Source organism: Lolium rigidum, chromosome 3 (genome assembly GCF_022539505.1).
Source record: "Lolium rigidum isolate FL_2022 chromosome 3, APGP_CSIRO_Lrig_0.1, whole genome shotgun sequence".
Taxonomy (NCBI): Eukaryota; Viridiplantae; Streptophyta; class Magnoliopsida; order Poales; family Poaceae; genus Lolium; species Lolium rigidum.
In genome coordinates this window covers 149707314-149725915 of record NC_061510.1, presented here as the reverse complement: position 1 = coordinate 149725915, position 18602 = coordinate 149707314, and positions in this window count along the sequence as shown.

Below are 18602 nucleotides of genomic sequence, written 5' to 3'. Positions count from 1 at the left end.
ATAGCTTAGCGAAGCCCGCCGGACTTCTTCACCGCCACCGACACCACGCCGTCGTGCTGTCGGATTCAAGAGGAGCTACTACTTCCGCTGCCCGCCGGAACGGGGAGGTGGACGTCGTCTTCATCAACAACCGAACGTGTGACCGAGTACGGAGGTGCCTGCCTGTTCGTGGCGCCGGAACCGATCGTGATCAAGATCTTCTACGCGCTTTTGCAAGCGGCAAGTGAACGTCTACCGCAGCAACAAGAGCCTCATCTTGTAGGCTTTGGAATCTCTTCAAGGGTGAGACTCGATACCCCCTCGTTGCTACCGTCTTCTAGATTGCATCTTGGCTTGGATTGCGTGTTTGCGGTAGGAAATTTTTTGTTTTCTATGCTACGTTATCCTACAATACTCCCCAACAAAATGGGGTCGCAGAAAGGAAGAATCAAACCTTAATCGAAGCCGCTCGAACAATGATGATGGAGTACAAGTCCAACTACAACTTTTGGGCGGAAGCTATCTCTACCGCGTGCCATGCTACTAATCGCCTCTACTTTCGCAAGGGTCTAGAGAAGACACCATATGAGATCCTCACCGGCAACAAACCCAATGTTTCATACTTCAAGGTCTTCGGATGCAAATGCTATGTGCTTGTCAAAGACACACGTCTATCCAAGTTTGATTCAAGAGCTCAAGAAGGAATCTTCGTTGGCTATGCAACGGATTCTCACGCCTATAGAGTCTTCAACAAGCCAAATGGGCGAGTTGTAGAATCTTGTGATGTGACATTCGATGAAGATGATAGATCTTTGGAGGAGCGAAGTGCTTCTTGTGAGAAAGGAGATGCCATTCCCCCAGATTCCATAGGAAGGATGAGTGTTGGCATTCGCCGACCTCAAGAGCTACCTTCTATGAGTACCGGGGAAGGACCAAGTTCCACACAAGTGGAGCCATCTACACCACAAGGCCAAGCTTCTTCCATTGATCAAAAAAGTGCAAGCCAACCCCTACAACAACCTCAAGTTCAACGTCAACAACAACAACAACAACAAGCAAGTGCAAGCCTACCTCAACAAACTCAAGAACAACATCAACAACTACCGCAAGCTCAACTACCACAACAACCGACATCAAGTGACCAAGGTCAAGCTTCAAGTTCTTCACCGAATGGCTCGGGGACAATCTCTATGGACACTCCCATTCCCAATACCCCCGAGTCGTCCGGCTCTCATGATGATGATGATGATGCCCCATACAACAACAATGAAGGTCATGGCGTGGATCTAAACCATGATGAAGGCCAAGAGGACTCAGAAGAACCTACTCCTATAGCCGATACTCGCCGTGAAGATACTACTACAAGACATTTGCGCCTCAAGTCTCATTCCTTGCGTAATGTCATTGGTGATTTAAAGAGCAAAGTGACCACCCGGAGGCAACTAGCAAACTTTTGTGAGCACCACGCCTTTGTCTCTATGGTGGAACCACTCAAGGTTAATGATGCGCTTGAAGATCCCGATTGGTTGATAGCAATGCAAGAGGAACTCAACAACTTCAAGAGGAATGATGTGTGGACTCTCATGAAGCGACCCAATCATTGCCGCAATGTTATCGGCACCAAATGGGTTTTCAAGAACAAGCAAGATGAACACGGCATCGTCATCCGCAACAAGCAATATTGGTGGCACAAGGCTATTCTCAAGTTGAAGGCGTGGACTTTGGCGAAACCTTTGCACCCGTTGCAAGGCTTGAGTCCATCCGTATCCTTTTGGCCTTTGCCGCTCACCATGGTTTCAAGCTACAACAAATGGATGTTAAGAGTGCTTTTCTTGATGGTCCTTTACATGAGGAGGTATATGTGAAGCAACCCCGGGGTTCGAGGACCCCCATTTTCCGGACCATGTCTTCAAGCTCAAAAAGGCCCTATATGGTCTCAAACAAGCTCCTAGAGCTTGGTATGAGCATCTATAGGAGTTGCTTGAAGACCGTGGTTTCGAAGTGGGGAAAATCGATCCCACTCTTTTTACTAAGAAGGTCAACGGGGAGCTCTTCATATGCCAACTTTATGTAGATGACATCGTATTTGGATCAACTAACACAAAGTTCAATGATGAGTTTGCTAAGTTGATGACTAATAGGTTTGAGATGTCAATGATGGGTGAACTCAAGTACTTCCTCAGCTTCGAGATCAAGCAAATGCGACAAGGCACCTTCATCAATCAAGCAAAGTAACTCCAAGACATGCTCAAGCGCTTCAACATGAAGGAAGCCAAGGGTATTGGAACTCCGATGCACCTCAAATGTCAACTCTCTCTTGATGAGGGCGGCAAGGCGGTGGATCCCAAGCTCTACCGTTCGATGATAGGTTCGCTTCTTTACTTTAGTGCTTCTCATACGGACATTATGTTAAGCGTCGGTATGTGTGCACGGTTTCAAGCAAGTCCGAAGGAAAGCCACATCGTGGCGGTAAAGAGAATCTTTCGATATTTAGTTGATACCCCACACTTCGGACTATGGTACCCAAGGGACACAGACTTCTCATTGGTTGGCTTTACCGACTCCGATTGGGCGGGCGACAAGGTTGATAGGCAGTCTACATCCGGAGCTTGTCACTTTCTTGGAAGATCCTTGGTGTGTTGGTCCTCAAAGAAGCAAAAGTGTGTTTCCGTCTCTACCGCGGAAGCCGAGTATGTTGCCGCGGCAAGTAGTTGTGCTCAAATCTTATGGATGAGGCAAATCTTGAGGGATTATGGACTCGATTATTGCAAGGTCCCTCTTTTGTGTGACAATGAGAGCGCAATCAAGATCGCCTACAATCCGGTTCTTTATGGTAAGACGAAGCACATTGAGATAAGGAACCACTTCATTCGGGATCACATTGCTCGCGAAGATATTGTTCTATCCTTCATTGGCACCAAGGGGCAATTGGCGGACATCTTCACGAAGCCCTTGGATGAGAAGCGTTTCATTGAGTTGAGGCATGAGCTAAATATCATTGATCCGTCGAACTTCGCTTAACCGTCGTGCGCACATACCACTCTTTAGCTATATGTCTAGATGAAAAGCACGCATGAACATAGGGGGAGTGCGGTTTAAACTTATTGAGCTATCAGTCCCCCCATAGTGCATAAAGAAATCCAAAACATACGCTATTTGTCAAATAAGTGACTAATGAGCTTCATGTTGAGTTGTAGCCGTGAGTCCTAGATACATCTACGCGACCTCACACTACTATACTCTTACACGGTGGCTTCGGCCACCAACCTCCTCCTTGAGGAGTTTTTGGTTCTTCTTGTTTCTTTTTGACTTTCTTTTGTTTTTCTTCTTTTGTTGTTGTTTCTTTTTCTTCATGTTTTTGGGAGTCTCATCCAAGCTTTGTTTTCCTTGTTGGTTTTTGCAAGCTTGGTTGTGCATTTCCTTACCGTTCTTGTTGGTATGCCTATTCTCCTTTTTGGTGTTCCGATGCCAAAGGGGGAGAAGTTGCCTATTAGGATGGGTTTTTGCATGGGGACTTTCGTTGTAGCCTTTTGGTCTTCATTGCTTATCTCTTGTGTTGGTTACATCAATTCTATGGAGGCACTTGTTATGAGTTTGGGTATTCTCAAGGCAAAGGTATGACAAATTCACCCAACACTCTTTGCATGATCTTGTGTTGCCTCCATAGTGTGCATATGCTATATGAACATGTCAAGTATCCTTGTTGCATATGTGCATGGTTTGTAAAATCTAGTGGGAGTTATGCCTCTAGGATGTGTGCATTTGTATTCAAACGCATATTCTAAGTATGCACATGTCTAGGGGGAGCTCCGTCGAGCTTTTGCAAATCTAAAACCTCATCATAATATCTTATGCCATTGCAAATTCTTGTGTTGTCATCAAACACCAAAAAGGGGGAGATTGAAAGAGTAAAGTCTAAACCCCGTGTTTTGTGTGTTTAATGACAACACTTGAATGAATCTCACCGTGTGCAAAGATTGTCTTTGATAGATTTGCAAGTGCACGGTGCCCTCGCTGAACACGTCAATATCGGAGGACTGAAGCGTAGCTGGTAGGTTTTCTGGTTTTACGTGTGTATCGCGAGGTGACATGGTTGGAGAGAAAGAGACAAAAAAAGTTGTTTCTGCCTGACCGGTACTACCGGTACCAGGAGCGGTAGTACCGCTACCCTACTGGTACCGCCCCATGGTACCGCTCTGGAGTTTTGCACTGAAAAGTCCCACAGTGAGCTTTGCGGTACCTCTGCGGTACCTTGAGCGTTAGTACCGCCCAATGTACCGCTTAAGTACCGTAACGTGAGTTACGGCACCACCGTTGTGGTACCGCTTCGGTACCGCTCGTGATCCAGTAACTCCCAGAGGCCATTGCGGTACCTCAAGCGGTACCGCAGGCGGTACTACTGCTGTGTGTCCACGTGGCCAGATCTGTGGGGGATTTCGAATCCAGAGCGATACTACCGCTTGCCAAAGCGGTAGTACCGCTTAGGCGGAAACATCAAATAAAGGTTGGATTCGGGGGGGGGGGGTATATAAAGGCCCCTTCTTCCCCAACTCGTTTTTATCTCTTCTCTCTCTCCTCCATTGTTGCTGAGCTTAATCTTTGAGGATCTCCCCAACCATCCAACCAATCTTGCCCAAACTTTGAGGAGTGGTGGAGGAGGCCCCGATCTATAGTTCTACCAAGAGAGTTTTCACCAATTCGTGCTAGTCCTTTGTGGATCTTGGAGTTAGAGTTCCTATGGTGGGATCTTGGAGGAAGTGCACCTATGGAGGCTAGCTTGGTGTTGTGCTAGCCCCATAGGTTTTTGGGAGCCTCCTAGTGTTGTGGAGCTCGTCCTAACCTTGTGAAGGAACCACCGCCTCGACCGGTGCCTTAGTGGAGAAGGGGGAGCCCCTTTGTGGAGCTCTCTCGAGGAAGAAGGTGAGAACTTCCTTCGTGGTGTGGCCGCCTAGCCTCTTTTGTGAGGCTAGCACCTCCTCAACGCAGACGTACTCCTTTTTGTGAGAGAAACTGCGGGAAACAAACCTCGCCTCGTCTCCCCCCCCGGTTGTCCCGCTCCTTACTCTTATTATCATGCTTGGTTCCTTTACTTGTTGCATTTGCCTAGGATCATACTAGGAACATCTCCACCACTAAAGCTATCACCTTTACCTTCCGCATCGCCTAAAAATTGAAAAAGACTTAAAATTTGTATAGCGTTCATTCACCCCCTCTTGTCCGCTAAGATCCATTCAGCGTGCCAAATCAAAGTTCTAGGCGGACGCACTATGCGATAACTCCATGCGTCCAGCTATAACAGAAATGGTAGGCTAGCTGATATTAGGTGTTGTTTTTCAAAAAGCTATAACTTTTAAATCGTGTGGCGAAATTACAATCCGTTTTCACGTCTAGAATTCCCACGACGAGAGCTTCGAAACTAGACCACATTTTCATATGTTTTGACGAATTTTTTTAAACAGCAACTTTGATGCGCGACAGAGCAACTTTGTTGTGTAGCAAAACAATTTTCGTTTGCGGTAAAGCAACTTTTGTGTGCAACGAACATGTATATTTTTTGGTACATGAAAGCACAACTTTGGTGCCCGACAACAATTTTGGTGTCCATTGGAGCAATTTGAATGTGTGACGAAGCAACTTTGGTGCCTGGCGACATAACTTTGGTGCCAACACAGGAACTATCATGCGCGACCGAGCAACTTTGGTGCCCGACCGAGCAATTTTAGTATCTGCAGAGCAGCTTTGGTACTCGATAGAGCAAATTTGGTTTGTGATGGCCCAACTTTGGCATCCATCGAAGAAACTTTGGTGCCCACCGAATAAATTTTGATGGATGGCTGAGCAACTTTGACGTCCAGGAATGCAACTTTCGTTGTGAATGTAGATTTACGCTCTGCAGCAAAGTTGCTTCACCCCACATTAAAGCTGTATCTTCTCGCATTATAATTGTTTTGTCACACGTAGAAGTTGCTTTAGAAAAAACTTTATCAAAACACATAGAAATGAGATCTAGTTTTGAAGAGCTCGTCGCAAGAAATTCAAAAGTGAAAGCGGATCCTAGTTTCGATATCTGGTGCAAAAATTATATGATTTTGAATGTTTGAAAAGGAAAATTAATGTGCATGCAGTCATTGTTGTGCGTGTGCTATGTCTAACCATAAGTAGCAAGCCGTTCAGAATGATAAAGCTAACATGCCTATCAGATTCACTAATAAACACGCGGCCGCCGGCTAGACGGGCCCAATACTTTATACTACTACCCCGTTCCAAAAAAGACTTGTTGCAACTTTGTCTGGACATGAACGTAAATTTTTTGAAACGGAGGAAGAAGTATACATCATGGATTTTAGAAATTACTACTACGTTTTTTCTATTCTTCTCAATGGATTTTGTATGAATATTTAAAATATTTCTATTGGTACATGTATATGCATTTGAATACAATACATGTATATGCAACTTTGTCTGGACATGGACGTAAATTTTTTGATATGGAGGAAGAAGTATACATCATGGATTTTAGAAATTACTACTCCCTCCATCTATGAATAGATGTCCGAGATTTGTCTAAATTTAAATGTATCTAGACAATAAATAGCGTCTAGATACATTCAGATTTAGACAAATCTCAGACACCTATTTATAGACAGAGGTAGTACGTTTTTTCTAGTCTTCCAAATGGATTTTGTTTGAATATTTAAAATATTTCGATTGGTGGATGTATATACATTTGAATACAATACAAGTCGGAAGCTAACTATTCGAACGCGACTATGAGTTGGAAACGGAGTTGGACAAGACAACGGGAAAACCAAAGATACAATCGTAGTACTATTATATACTGTATGGTTAATTAATACGCCCCGATCGATCAACGAAAACTCCAGTCGCTCTCCGTCGATCACATACGGCGCCCGGGCGAAGATGGAAGCGACGGCGGTCACGCTCCCGGACGACATCGTCCTTGAGATCCTTGTACGTTTAGCCGACGAGGCTTCCCTCTTCCGATGCGGGGCGACGTGCAAGCTGTGGAGGTGCCTCGTAACGGACTCCTCCTTCCTCCGCCGCCGCTGGCCGGCCGACAAGTCACGCCATCCGTCCTGCCTCATCGGCTTCTTTGCCAACGACTGGTTCATTCGTTGGGAAATCAAGGAGCTCCCCGTGGCCGTCCAAACCTTTGTCCCGGGTCCGCGATCGGTGCTCGGTCTTGGGCGCCGCTCCCTCGCCGCCTTGGTCCCCGTCGCCGATAGCCTCTTCGACCGTGTGGCGCCACTGGCTTCGCACGGCGGTCTCCTCCTCGTGCGCTTCGTCCCGGCCGCCCTCGGCTCATCACGCTCCAGGTTCATCCACCTTGCCGTGTGCAACCTGTTTGCTGGCACTTGCGAGGTGCTCCCCCCCGTTGCTGTCACTACTACACGGTAGGGATTTAGGGGCACTTTGGCCTGGGGCACTTTGCCCTGGGGCACTTTGCCCTGGGGCACTTTTTAAAGTGCCCCTAAATACCCCTTTTAGAGGCGCTTTTGCCAAAATGCCTCTAATGCCCTACCTATTGGGGCAGTTTTGAGAAGTGCCCCAATTTGTATACACCTATTGGGGCAGTTTGGAGAAGTGCCCCAATTGGTATACACCTATTGGGGCAGTTTGGAGAAGTGCCCCAATTGGTATACACCTATTGGGGCAGTTTCACAAATGCCCCAAATTCCCCGCCAGTGAGGTGGTGGTGTGCCACGGCTTCCAGCCTTCCAGGTCATCCGAAAGGGACAAGTCCTACTGACCAAAGCACAGCCGCGCAGGCAGTCAGCCCAGCAGCGCACACACGGCCTCCACCGCCAAATTCAAGTGCTTAGTTACAAATTCGAACAAAGTTAAAAACAACAAATTATGTGTAAACAACAGACATAAACATCTGGTAATAGAAACAGATAATTCAAACACTTAAATTCCTACAAACCATCACATAGAACTTGAAAGCTAAACTAGGTGATAATCCAAACTACTTGATAATTTGAAGCTAAACTAGGTGATAATCCAAACTACTTGATAATTTGAACAAGTTTACTGTAGAACATTAAACTAGAACAGGTTTACTTGATAATCTGAACTAGCTCATTGCCCCCACTAGTTGATGATGTCAACAAAGTTGAGACTTATATACTCCTGCATTGGATATATCTTGATCAAAACAGTTGATTCAACTCCAATGTGAGCAGCAGCAGCAAAGTCTGTCCAACCATTTGAAAAGGATACATATCCAAGGTCCCATTCAATTTTGTAGGTGCACTCAATAAAGTCTTCTTCTTCTCCTTCTAGGGGTTGTCCATTCCTTGAAAGATGTGCTTTTCCAAAAACTGGGTACCTGTAGCCATCCACAGCCTCACTAGGCATGTACTGACATAAGAGCAAATAATAATTTGTCAACATCTAATTATTGCATTCAAATGCATGAAAACATTAGAATAATTAGCTAGTAGCACAAACCAAACATGTAACCCATAGCTAGGTACACTAAAACATAACCAAACATGAGGTCGTAAAATAGAGTACTAAATCTGTAACTAAAAAAGGGGCATCTTCCAAGCTGTTGTCGCCCGGGCTTTCGCCATGGCCCATATGTTTCCTTATTAGGGCACATGTAACCTATAGCCAGGTACAACCAAACATGAGGTTCTAAAATATAAAGGAGTATTGAATCATAACCAATAAGAGGGGCATCTTTCGTCGTGGCCTCGCTCACAGGTAACACAATTGCCTTTGATATCTCACTTTCTCACAGGTTGTGGCTTTGGTACCGTCGCCTTGACGCCTTGCTTCGGCTCTGTTGGTTGGTCCTTCGACCATTTGAATTCCGTCACCTTATACATAACTTTTTATCCCCCGTATATTGCACCACAAAGCTCCTTCCTTTCACGGCAAAAAAAAAACTTCATGAAAGTACTACTAATGTCAGCATTGTGGCATGACCATGTTGTGCAAACTAAACAAATTGCAGCCTAAAATTAGAAAGAAAGAAAAACATTGAATAGTTTTATGGCACAGTGTGGTGCCACAATTGTAAAAATATTTGGACATGTTGTGTTATTGTACAACAACTAAGAATATTCTTGGGAGCATGTATGTTGAAACGAAATAAAAAGAATCAAATTTACATTACCCGAAAGAGAACAAGAATAACAACATGAAGGCAATAGACATAAATCAAATGAATGTGTTTTACTTTCTTACCCCGAGTAGTCCCATGAGGCTGACGAAGTGAGATAAGACACATGGACAGAAAAAACAACATTCATATCCAAGCTCTGAGCCCACTATGACAATGGCAACTGGAGGAGTTCGCCCCACCTTCGCTCCCGTGATCATTTCGAGGGGAGAGGCAGCACTGCCATATGAGTGCCACCTTCAAACACAATAAAACCAGGAATATATTATGAAAATACTCATTAATAAAGATACTATTATCAGATAAAATGTGTAGAAGTGTAGGGCGCAAGCAAGTATTATGAAACCACATGATTAATGACAAAATATCTATAGAATGGTTTTTATTTTTTGCAAATATTATCGAATGGGTCAGATTGACCCAACCAACCAAACTAAAAAATACTTAAGGTAGCAACACATCCATTATTTAAAATTGCCACGACTGAAATATAATGCACGAATAATTGCCTAACTATGCACATTTGCATGGAATCAACTTCGAAGATTTGAAAATATCTCCAACGTAGGATATGTTGAAAACTATTATCATATAGAAATTTTATAAGTGTAAGGAGGAAGCAAGTATTACACAATAGAAAGCCGGTGATATTTTAGATGAGAAAGAACACTTAATTAAAATACTACTCCCTCCGATCCATTTTAATTGACTCAGATTTAGTACAAAGTTTGTACTAAATCCAAGTCAACTAAAAGGGATCGGAGGGAGTACAAAAATGGATGCATGTGCAGCAGCACCTATTATTAGAAATCTGATTAAGATTAATAATGAAGCATTTGAACATATCATTAATACCTAATCAAGGAATGAGCTTGTGTCATCACACTCTCTGCATCTAATTACTGCACAGAATCATCAAGCTACATTAGTTTTGGTAGGACATCTTTTCCAAGCTTAGGAAGTAGGAAGTGGAGGGGCATAATTTTAGCAGAGAGCAATATACCGAGTGCCAATAGAATTTTACATCAGGTAAAGTATCTATATTCTTCAACGCGGAAACTTAACTACATTTCATATCAATTCACCACCACACCAAGTACTCTAGTTGAGGCAAACAATACCTTACAATCAAAACCAAACAACAACAATTAATGGAATATTTAAGGATGATCACTACAAATCTCCTATACACGCCTTCCAGCATCGAACTACATAAGCATGCAACCTCAATAATATCACATGCTAACAACTATACTAACTAAAATTCTACACTCATCAATTCAACACATTAAAGTCATACTAAAGCACGCAGGAGGGTTATCTAGAGGTGCCTGTTCACCACATGAAGCCGAGGTACTTGAGGGTGCAGGGCATGGAATCGAGCGAGCGATTGAAGAGGGGGTGGCCCAGTGTCTAAGTCACAAAGAAATGTAAATCATCGCTGAGTTTTGGTCATCCTAGTTGTTTCCCTTATCTCAAATATCTCATCATTCCAAAATAATTTTTTTCCATTAAAAAGCAAGACAACTTCTTCTATCAAGTCCCAGCTTGAAGTAGAAGATGTGACTATGGATGCCTAGATGAAAGAAATCCAGTTGTAGAAGAGAAATGTAGACGTTCTAATTACTGGAGTTGTGCACCAAAGGAACAATGTGTGGCCTTTTGACATTTTCAAAAAGCATCAAACACCAATTCAAAGATAGGTATTTCATCGAAATTCTCTGTATAAAAATATACTTGTGTAACTTTAGTGTGTTGCGCAAATTAGTGGTACCATATATATATGAAGTTGTGTTATACAATTCGTGCATTCTCCATAAATATGGCAGCTTGTATCTATGCATCAATAATAATATCACAACTTCATTTTAAATCTTCTAAGACTAATAAAGGAAACACAGAGTAACAAAAGAAAATATAATCTGATTTCTTCACATGCAGCCAACATTACGAAAAATTTAATGAGGCGCATTCGCTAAGAAAAATCCTAAATGGTGATATCTATCATACATGTATCTTCCAGGTCATGATAATGAACTTGAGGTCAATAGCGATGCAAAAACAGAAAGATATATGAATTACAGTAAAAATGTATAGTTCAGAAAAGGGCCAGTCTACGTAGAAAATATCAAGATAGAAAGGAAGATGAAATATTCTCTTAAGCATTACACTACAATCACTCAAAATCAACTAAAAAGGAACCATGCAAGAATGCCCAGGCGTGTACTGTATTTTCAGAGTAAACCTTGCTGTCTCTGGGAAGTTTTCGCGCCCAGAAAAGCTGGTTATTTTCCAACTATATATCAACATGCTAGAGTTAATTGACTAAATTTACCTGTGGCGATTAATTTGGAAGTAGCGGTGGATGTTTCTATTTATCAACATGCTAGAGCTTATTGACTGAACTTACTTGTGGCAATTAATTTTGAAATACTAGTGAATAATACCGGTCGTCAGCTTTGACGTGAAGAGTGGCGCTATGGCCGGTATAGTGATGGCCAAACGGGAGCGGCTCGCCGCCGATGTAGAGCAGATGAGCAAACGACAGAGCCTACTCCCGACAACCTGCAAATAAAAAATGCACCACAAACAACCAACATGGTTTAAAAGATGAGCCAACGAACCCCAAAACAACACTAATTAATAACTAAATAGCAAAGAGTATGTGTGTTGCTACGAAGCCATAGTTGAATTAGTTCAAGGATATATACAATTTGAAGTATGTTAAATATTTCCAATGATAATGCAAGTCAAATGAAGATATTTTTTATAAGTGGATAGTCAAGTGAATGTTCAAAGTGAACCTTTGTAACTTCTCGAGGAAAACGGATAGCAGTAACATTTGGAGTGCGCTCTACTACAACAAAGGGAATGTAGGGGACATAGAAAATGAACATGACTAAATTGGAAGCTCGGGATGGTTAGTATTGAAGCCACTATTGTTATTGTTGGAAACATAGATAGTACATGGCGAGGCTTTGTCAAATTTCTATTGTAAACTACTAAACTGTGTTGAGATATATCATATCATGCCACTTGTTTAGAGGAAAACGCATCAAGCCAATAACACTTGATGGACTAAATTTGAAGGAACCAACATGACAAAATACTCAGTGGTATCAATTGACAGAAATAACAAGGGATACTAGTATTAGGTTATTGGAAACTAGTATCAGAAACCAGAAAGAAAGTAGACTGCTTGGAACTCTCCACACTTCAGGCTAAAAATATCGTTTCTCTAAACCATGTGTGCCCTACTGCTTTTTTATTGGTCTCAGCAAAGCAGATGTACTACTAGTCCTCACCTTTTTTTGTACTAATCAAGTTTTATTACCCGCCTACTTAACAAGCAGTGATGCATAATAAGTAGAAATGTCAGACAAACCGTGATCTGCAAGGTCAGCTAGAAATGCAGACACCATAGATCGTTGATCAAAATCTGCAGGTGATCATCTACCCAGATCTGCAAGATCTGATGGGGATGTAGACACCAGAGATCGTCTAGCTGCTTACTTTCTCTTTTCCACTTACCAAGACAACTAATTCTGAGTGCTTAGGACTAGTTCTTGCAGAAATTGACCTACATAACATCAAGAAACGGAGGGCACAAAGCGCTCGCTCTTCTCTACCTAGAGTCCAAAGAACCAGACCAGAGGATGGGATGTGGACGACTGGGGAAACCAACGCACTGGCGGAATGGCACGGAGCTCGACTCGCCTGACATGACTGACAAAGACGAGGGTGGACGATGGTGATGTTGCGGGTCGCCGCCGGTGCTACGTCTGTGGCGGCCCGCAACCAACGAGGAGAAGGAGGACTAGAGGAATATGGAGAAACCCTATAGAGGGGAGGATAGGGGAAGAGGCAAGGGAGGAACTCACCGGAGAGAAGGCCCTCTTGTGTCCGTCGGCGTCCCTAGGTCAGCGTCCGTGCCGTCGCCTCCGTCCTCGAGACACACTTTTGTTTTTTTGAGATAATCCTCGAGACACACTTTCCCGACGAACTCACAGGAGATTTTGCTTTACTTTTTCTTAGTGGGCCTCCCGTCCCGTGTGCGATGGGCTGAGAAGAAAACGGCCTCGCGCGGAAAATTGGTGGGCCGGGAAAATAAGCATGGCCGCGTTGACTTTTCTGCTCCCACAATTTCCCCAGGTCGAGCGAACTCACCCGAGCACCGGTGACCATGGAGGAGGTCCTAAGCACCGGCGATCCTAGCGCCGCCGCGATCCGTCTCCTCTAGCACCGGTGACCTGGAACCGGCGTCGTCCATCTTCTCCCCCGCGACTCCTCTTCCCACCCACGACCCAGACCACCGCCTCGCGAGGACGCCGCGCGGCCGCGACCTCGTCGCCAAACCCTAGCTTCTCCCTTGCATCCGATGCGCGGATCGCGGCCAGGCCGCCTCCGGCTGCCTCCCGCCGATACCGGCGCCCGGCGCGACGCCGCCATGGACCCCTTCGCTGGATCCATGCCTCAGCGCCACCCTACATCACTCAAGCGCGCGTGCCCGCGAAATCCTAGCCGTGGGGCTTGGGCTCGCAACACGGTGCCCACGCCCGCGCCTCCACTACTCCCCTTCCTCGACCACGAGCTTCTCTGCCTCCCTAGTCCCCTGCTACCCGACGTCGACGACTACAACCTGTTCCTGTCGCCTGGGTGGCCGGGACCTCTCCCCACCGTGGTACGGTGATAGGCTACGGATACCCTCCCGTCTTCTTCAGCGACCTCGATGGCTTCATCCACGATTACAACTACCACTCGTAAGCTATTTCTTCTCCCTTCAATCTCCCTTGTGCACTGTGATGGTTCGCCCAACGAGCTGTAGTTAGTTTTAGGTTTAGGACTATGGTGTTGTTCGCCTGAACAAGTCATGTGTCTGACATACCAACATCTATGTATTATGTTCTGCACATAGATTGTGCCTGCCACATGTGAGATGTAAATCCCAGTTTTGTGCTTTGAATGTTCGAGGTGAAAGCCGCTAGTCACCTAGTGTCTGTGAAGGCCAATATGATTACCAACTTATTTATGTTTGTTGAGCTATTCCTCTACCACAGTGACTAGACTAAGTACATTTTATCTCTATATTCTATGCAGGGTACTCCTTCTAATGCACGATTTATCCCAGTTCGAGCTATTTTCTCACCTATACTTCTGCTACAAGTGGTCACTGCAATTATTTCTGTTTGGAGATTCTTTGAAAGGCTTGTTGTTAAATTACAAGATGGCATTACAAGTGAAAGATATATTTCTATCTTGTCAAAGATTGATGAGTTGTTTATGCTGGTACAACATGGTTCAAGGTTTTACATGCTCTCTATTTTCATTTTATTACCTCGAGCCTCTTTATTCGTAAACTCGGAACTTGCATATTTATCACCGGAGCTCAGATTGGATTCTCATTTAGTTAATTTCATACTGTTCGGGCTCATTGCGTGGTCCATTGATGAACATAGCAAAGAGGAAGAAGCCCATTTATGCTATACAAATAACATTGGGTATTCACCGCATAATTCTATCTTGTATTCTTGTGTAAACATCACTCGTGAGTTAATATAAATATGTGGATCTATTGGTCACCAGTAATTGTATGTAAGTCTATGAGAAGTTAAACATAATTAAGTAAATAATGCCTATGTTGAGGTCAACTGCCATCTTAATACAGGATCTGCATAACATTTTCTTATTGCGGTAGTGCGGCTGCGTAAATGCATCACGGTGCAAAGATAAGGGTCTGCTTGTAGAGTGTCGAGAGAAACAAACAAGATAATCAGTGTCTAAAAGAACTTGCCATGTTGAACCCACAACTGAATATGAAGAATCCTATCTAGTGTTTGATGAGCCATTTCTGTTCTTGATTAATTAATCTGGTAGATTTAAGTACTGAACACACCAGGAACTTGGAGGAGTCCAGTAACCAGAGTCCTAGGACATATACACTACTAATGGATCAGTTAATCGAGGTAGTATTAATTAGTGAGAGAAGCAATTTTGTTGTCATGACAGGCTAGACTAGGATTCTTAATATTACCTGTTTTTTAGGCTTGAGGTTTCTTCAAAAAATCATCCCGTGAAAGGATTTTTTTCAAAAAAATACTTTGAAATTCTAATAGTGTTAAGATACATGTAAATATGTATACATACCTTGAAAGCTTCTTTAGGCGTTAAGGTTCCTACAGCATACATGATGTTGCAATATATAACTTCGGTGCATGTAGTACTACCTTCTTATTTTTTTAACTGTCCATACATGGAACCTCGGAGTTGGCCGTGGTGAACTTAAGGGACGATGAACTGGGCCATGTTTTGGAACTTCGCCACATCATCGGCGCGGGCTCTCCTTCTCAACCACCTCATGAAGATTTTCTGCATACTAAGATTAATGATTACGTTTTGATATATTTATGTTCCTTATTGGACTTCGTAGTAGAGTAATATTTCTTTTTTCTAAATATTTGGCAATGGACCCTTTTTTTTTATTAAAACTACTAATAAGTAATAATATATCGGATGCAAGGTTTAAATAGCTAGCTATTGCTTTTCTAGACCTTGAAAGTCACGCTATGACACCACCCTGTACCACTATTGGATATGACCCCTATAGCACCAAATAGTTGTGTCATTTGCATTGGCGCGAAAGCAGCTCTAGCTAGCGCTATTTCTGTAAGCAGACATGGTCAAAAACAACAGACAGTTTCTAATTGTAACTATAAACTTAGGCTATAATATATGAGTATATGACCATGTCAATTGAAAAACAGAAAGCCTAAAAGGATAGCATTCAAACTTGTGACATTGGTTTATTGATACCATGGATATTACTAAAACCTCATATGATTTAGGATGCATAGCTGAAGGGACTGTACATACATGGGTTCAGGCTTTTAGATTTTGTGTGGAGTGAAAATCTCGGATTTCTTTAATATGGTAGTAGTTGGTTATATTGAGATCTCAAGAAATAATCTTTCAGCCCTACACACGAGAGGCTAAAATGTCGCTTTACCTTGCTGGTGTGCTCCTTCCATTGCAGTACAAATAGTACAATTAGGTTACCAATTTTAGAGTATTCATCTCGCACTGAAACTTATGCTTTTATATTTCATGGATTAACTGAGCTTATTTGAGAACATTGGCTTATTTAGTAGCAGTTTCATCTTGCCTTACCTGAACTTTTAATTTTGAAGTTGATTATAAATGGGATCCTTTGTGATTCAGTGGCATGATGCCATAAATATTTTTACTTGTTTCTGTTACAGATTTGTGAGTATTTTGATTAATAGAAGAATTCTGAACTCTAATACTACTGTCAGATATCTCTCCCTTAAGTGACACATGAATATCAGATACCCTACTTTGGAATCCATGTAGCTCTGAGAAGGTCAGCATAGCTCTTTATCTGAGTTCATGGAACCAAATATTATTGTATTACTTTCACAGTTTTGCATCGATTGAGCAAATCAATTACTTCAATGGCCAATGACACATTTTTTGGCATGTTGGTTCTATCTGTTCTGTTACATTCATTTCATTATTATTTCGCGGTTCATGTTCCTGAACATTTTTTTATTATATGTTCGTGGAAATACAGCTGCATGGCAGCAAAATTCAGGTGCTATGGTATGTCATGAAGTTGCTGCCCCTCTAAGAAGTATTATGTTATTTTCAGTAGGTGCATACATGTACTGATTGCTATGTGCTGTTTAAACGTTTTTCATGTAGCCTTATGGCTAATTTTCCTTGATTGAGTTCTTATGTTGTTTGTCGGAAAGTATTAATGCTTCTCATGTCGGAAAGTTATTAATACTACTGTCAGATATCTCTCACTTGTGTGCACATAAAAATGCAGAAAATATGCATAGGGAAGAAGGTCAAGTAAATAGCATACTGGAGCTTAACTGGAGTTTTGATAAATAGCACGATAAGGTATTGTTTCCCTCGTATACATTTGTATTGAAGAAAAAGTTTTTCTCGCTTATGATAATTATATATACGTATCATACCCTGAGTTTTACTATGTTTTTTCTGTTTCTTTTATTATGTCCAGCCATGGACATGCTACTGCGTTCCCTTTTAAATTTTGATGGACTTAGATTGGTGATGAAACTGAGAGAGTTGTAATTCTGTGTGTGAATAGCTAGGTGGAATTGTCTGCGAATCTATCCAAAATTCCTGGACTCAACCGCTACTTGCCGCAAATGGGAATTTGTCGGTATGTGATTTTGCTAATCTTAGAAAATAACCCCATGTGAAGAAACTGAATATTTGGTTCCTAGATTCATGCATACATTGCTTCCCAGACTTTGTTAAATGCAGTTATTAGAAAGAGTTTATACGCAATAAGGCATTCCAATTTCTGTGGATGCAGTTTTATTAATACTTGTCATCTATGTACTGAATTATCATGGGTCGACTCTCTTTCTTGTTTGCCATGTTCGCTTCAGTAAAATAAAAGTCCCTTGGACGTATAATTGTTAGTGTTGAACATCAAGATTTTTCTATGCCACATAAGAGATGTATTTGTGCTTACAATTTGGGGCATGAATCTGCCCCTTGATACGAGAGTCTACTACCGTAACGGGCGGTCTACTGTTTTCATAATCTTTACAAGGTTAGGCTTGAACCATTGTGTAAATAATACCACTTATGAAATCAGCCAAGGACATTATATAGGTTTCTACATTTTTTATGTGTAAATTCAATCGTATCTAGCCCAATCATAGCCCATTAGCTTGTATATATACTAGATTTCTACCATGCAGTATATTCTCTTTATATATTTATATTTCGTGTTGGCTATGTCAATTAGCTTGCAACATGTATCAATGGGTGTTTTACTTTTGTACTCACTGTGCACTTGCTGCTGGAGAAGGTACGTGAGGGCGTCATACTGGAAGCGTTTGGTGTTGCGGCCATGTGTATTGCGGTGGCAATGTCAAGGCATCTCACCGCATCCAGACAACAACCTTGAGCCATAGTAAGGTCACTAGCATCATATCTACTATTTTATTGCTATAAAATCAAATTACTCATGTAAATGTTCCCATATATCCTGGCACATGTAACGCTGCCATTAAATTATGTTAGCTTCAAATAAATTTGATGCTGATGTGATATATGTCCGAGTTGCCCTTCTCAAGTTCTCATGATATTATAGTATATACCTATAAGGTTGACTTTGTTAGTTTTATTTTTTCTGGACCATGATCGTGGATTTTGGATTGCTAATAAGGCAATTGTTCCATTTTGCAGCGTTGTATTGGCAGTTGGAAGGAATTGCATATGATACTACATACATGTGCGGTCTACCTGACGTGGATTTCGCTGTTGTCATGATCCGCTAGATGTCGCCACCACTAGCTGGACATCTGGACATGAGCAGATTTGTTATCTTCAAATACGGCTAAATGTGAGCAAAACTATCAACCTTTAGTTCTTGAAGTAACAATCCGGAACAGTGCTCATGGTTCTT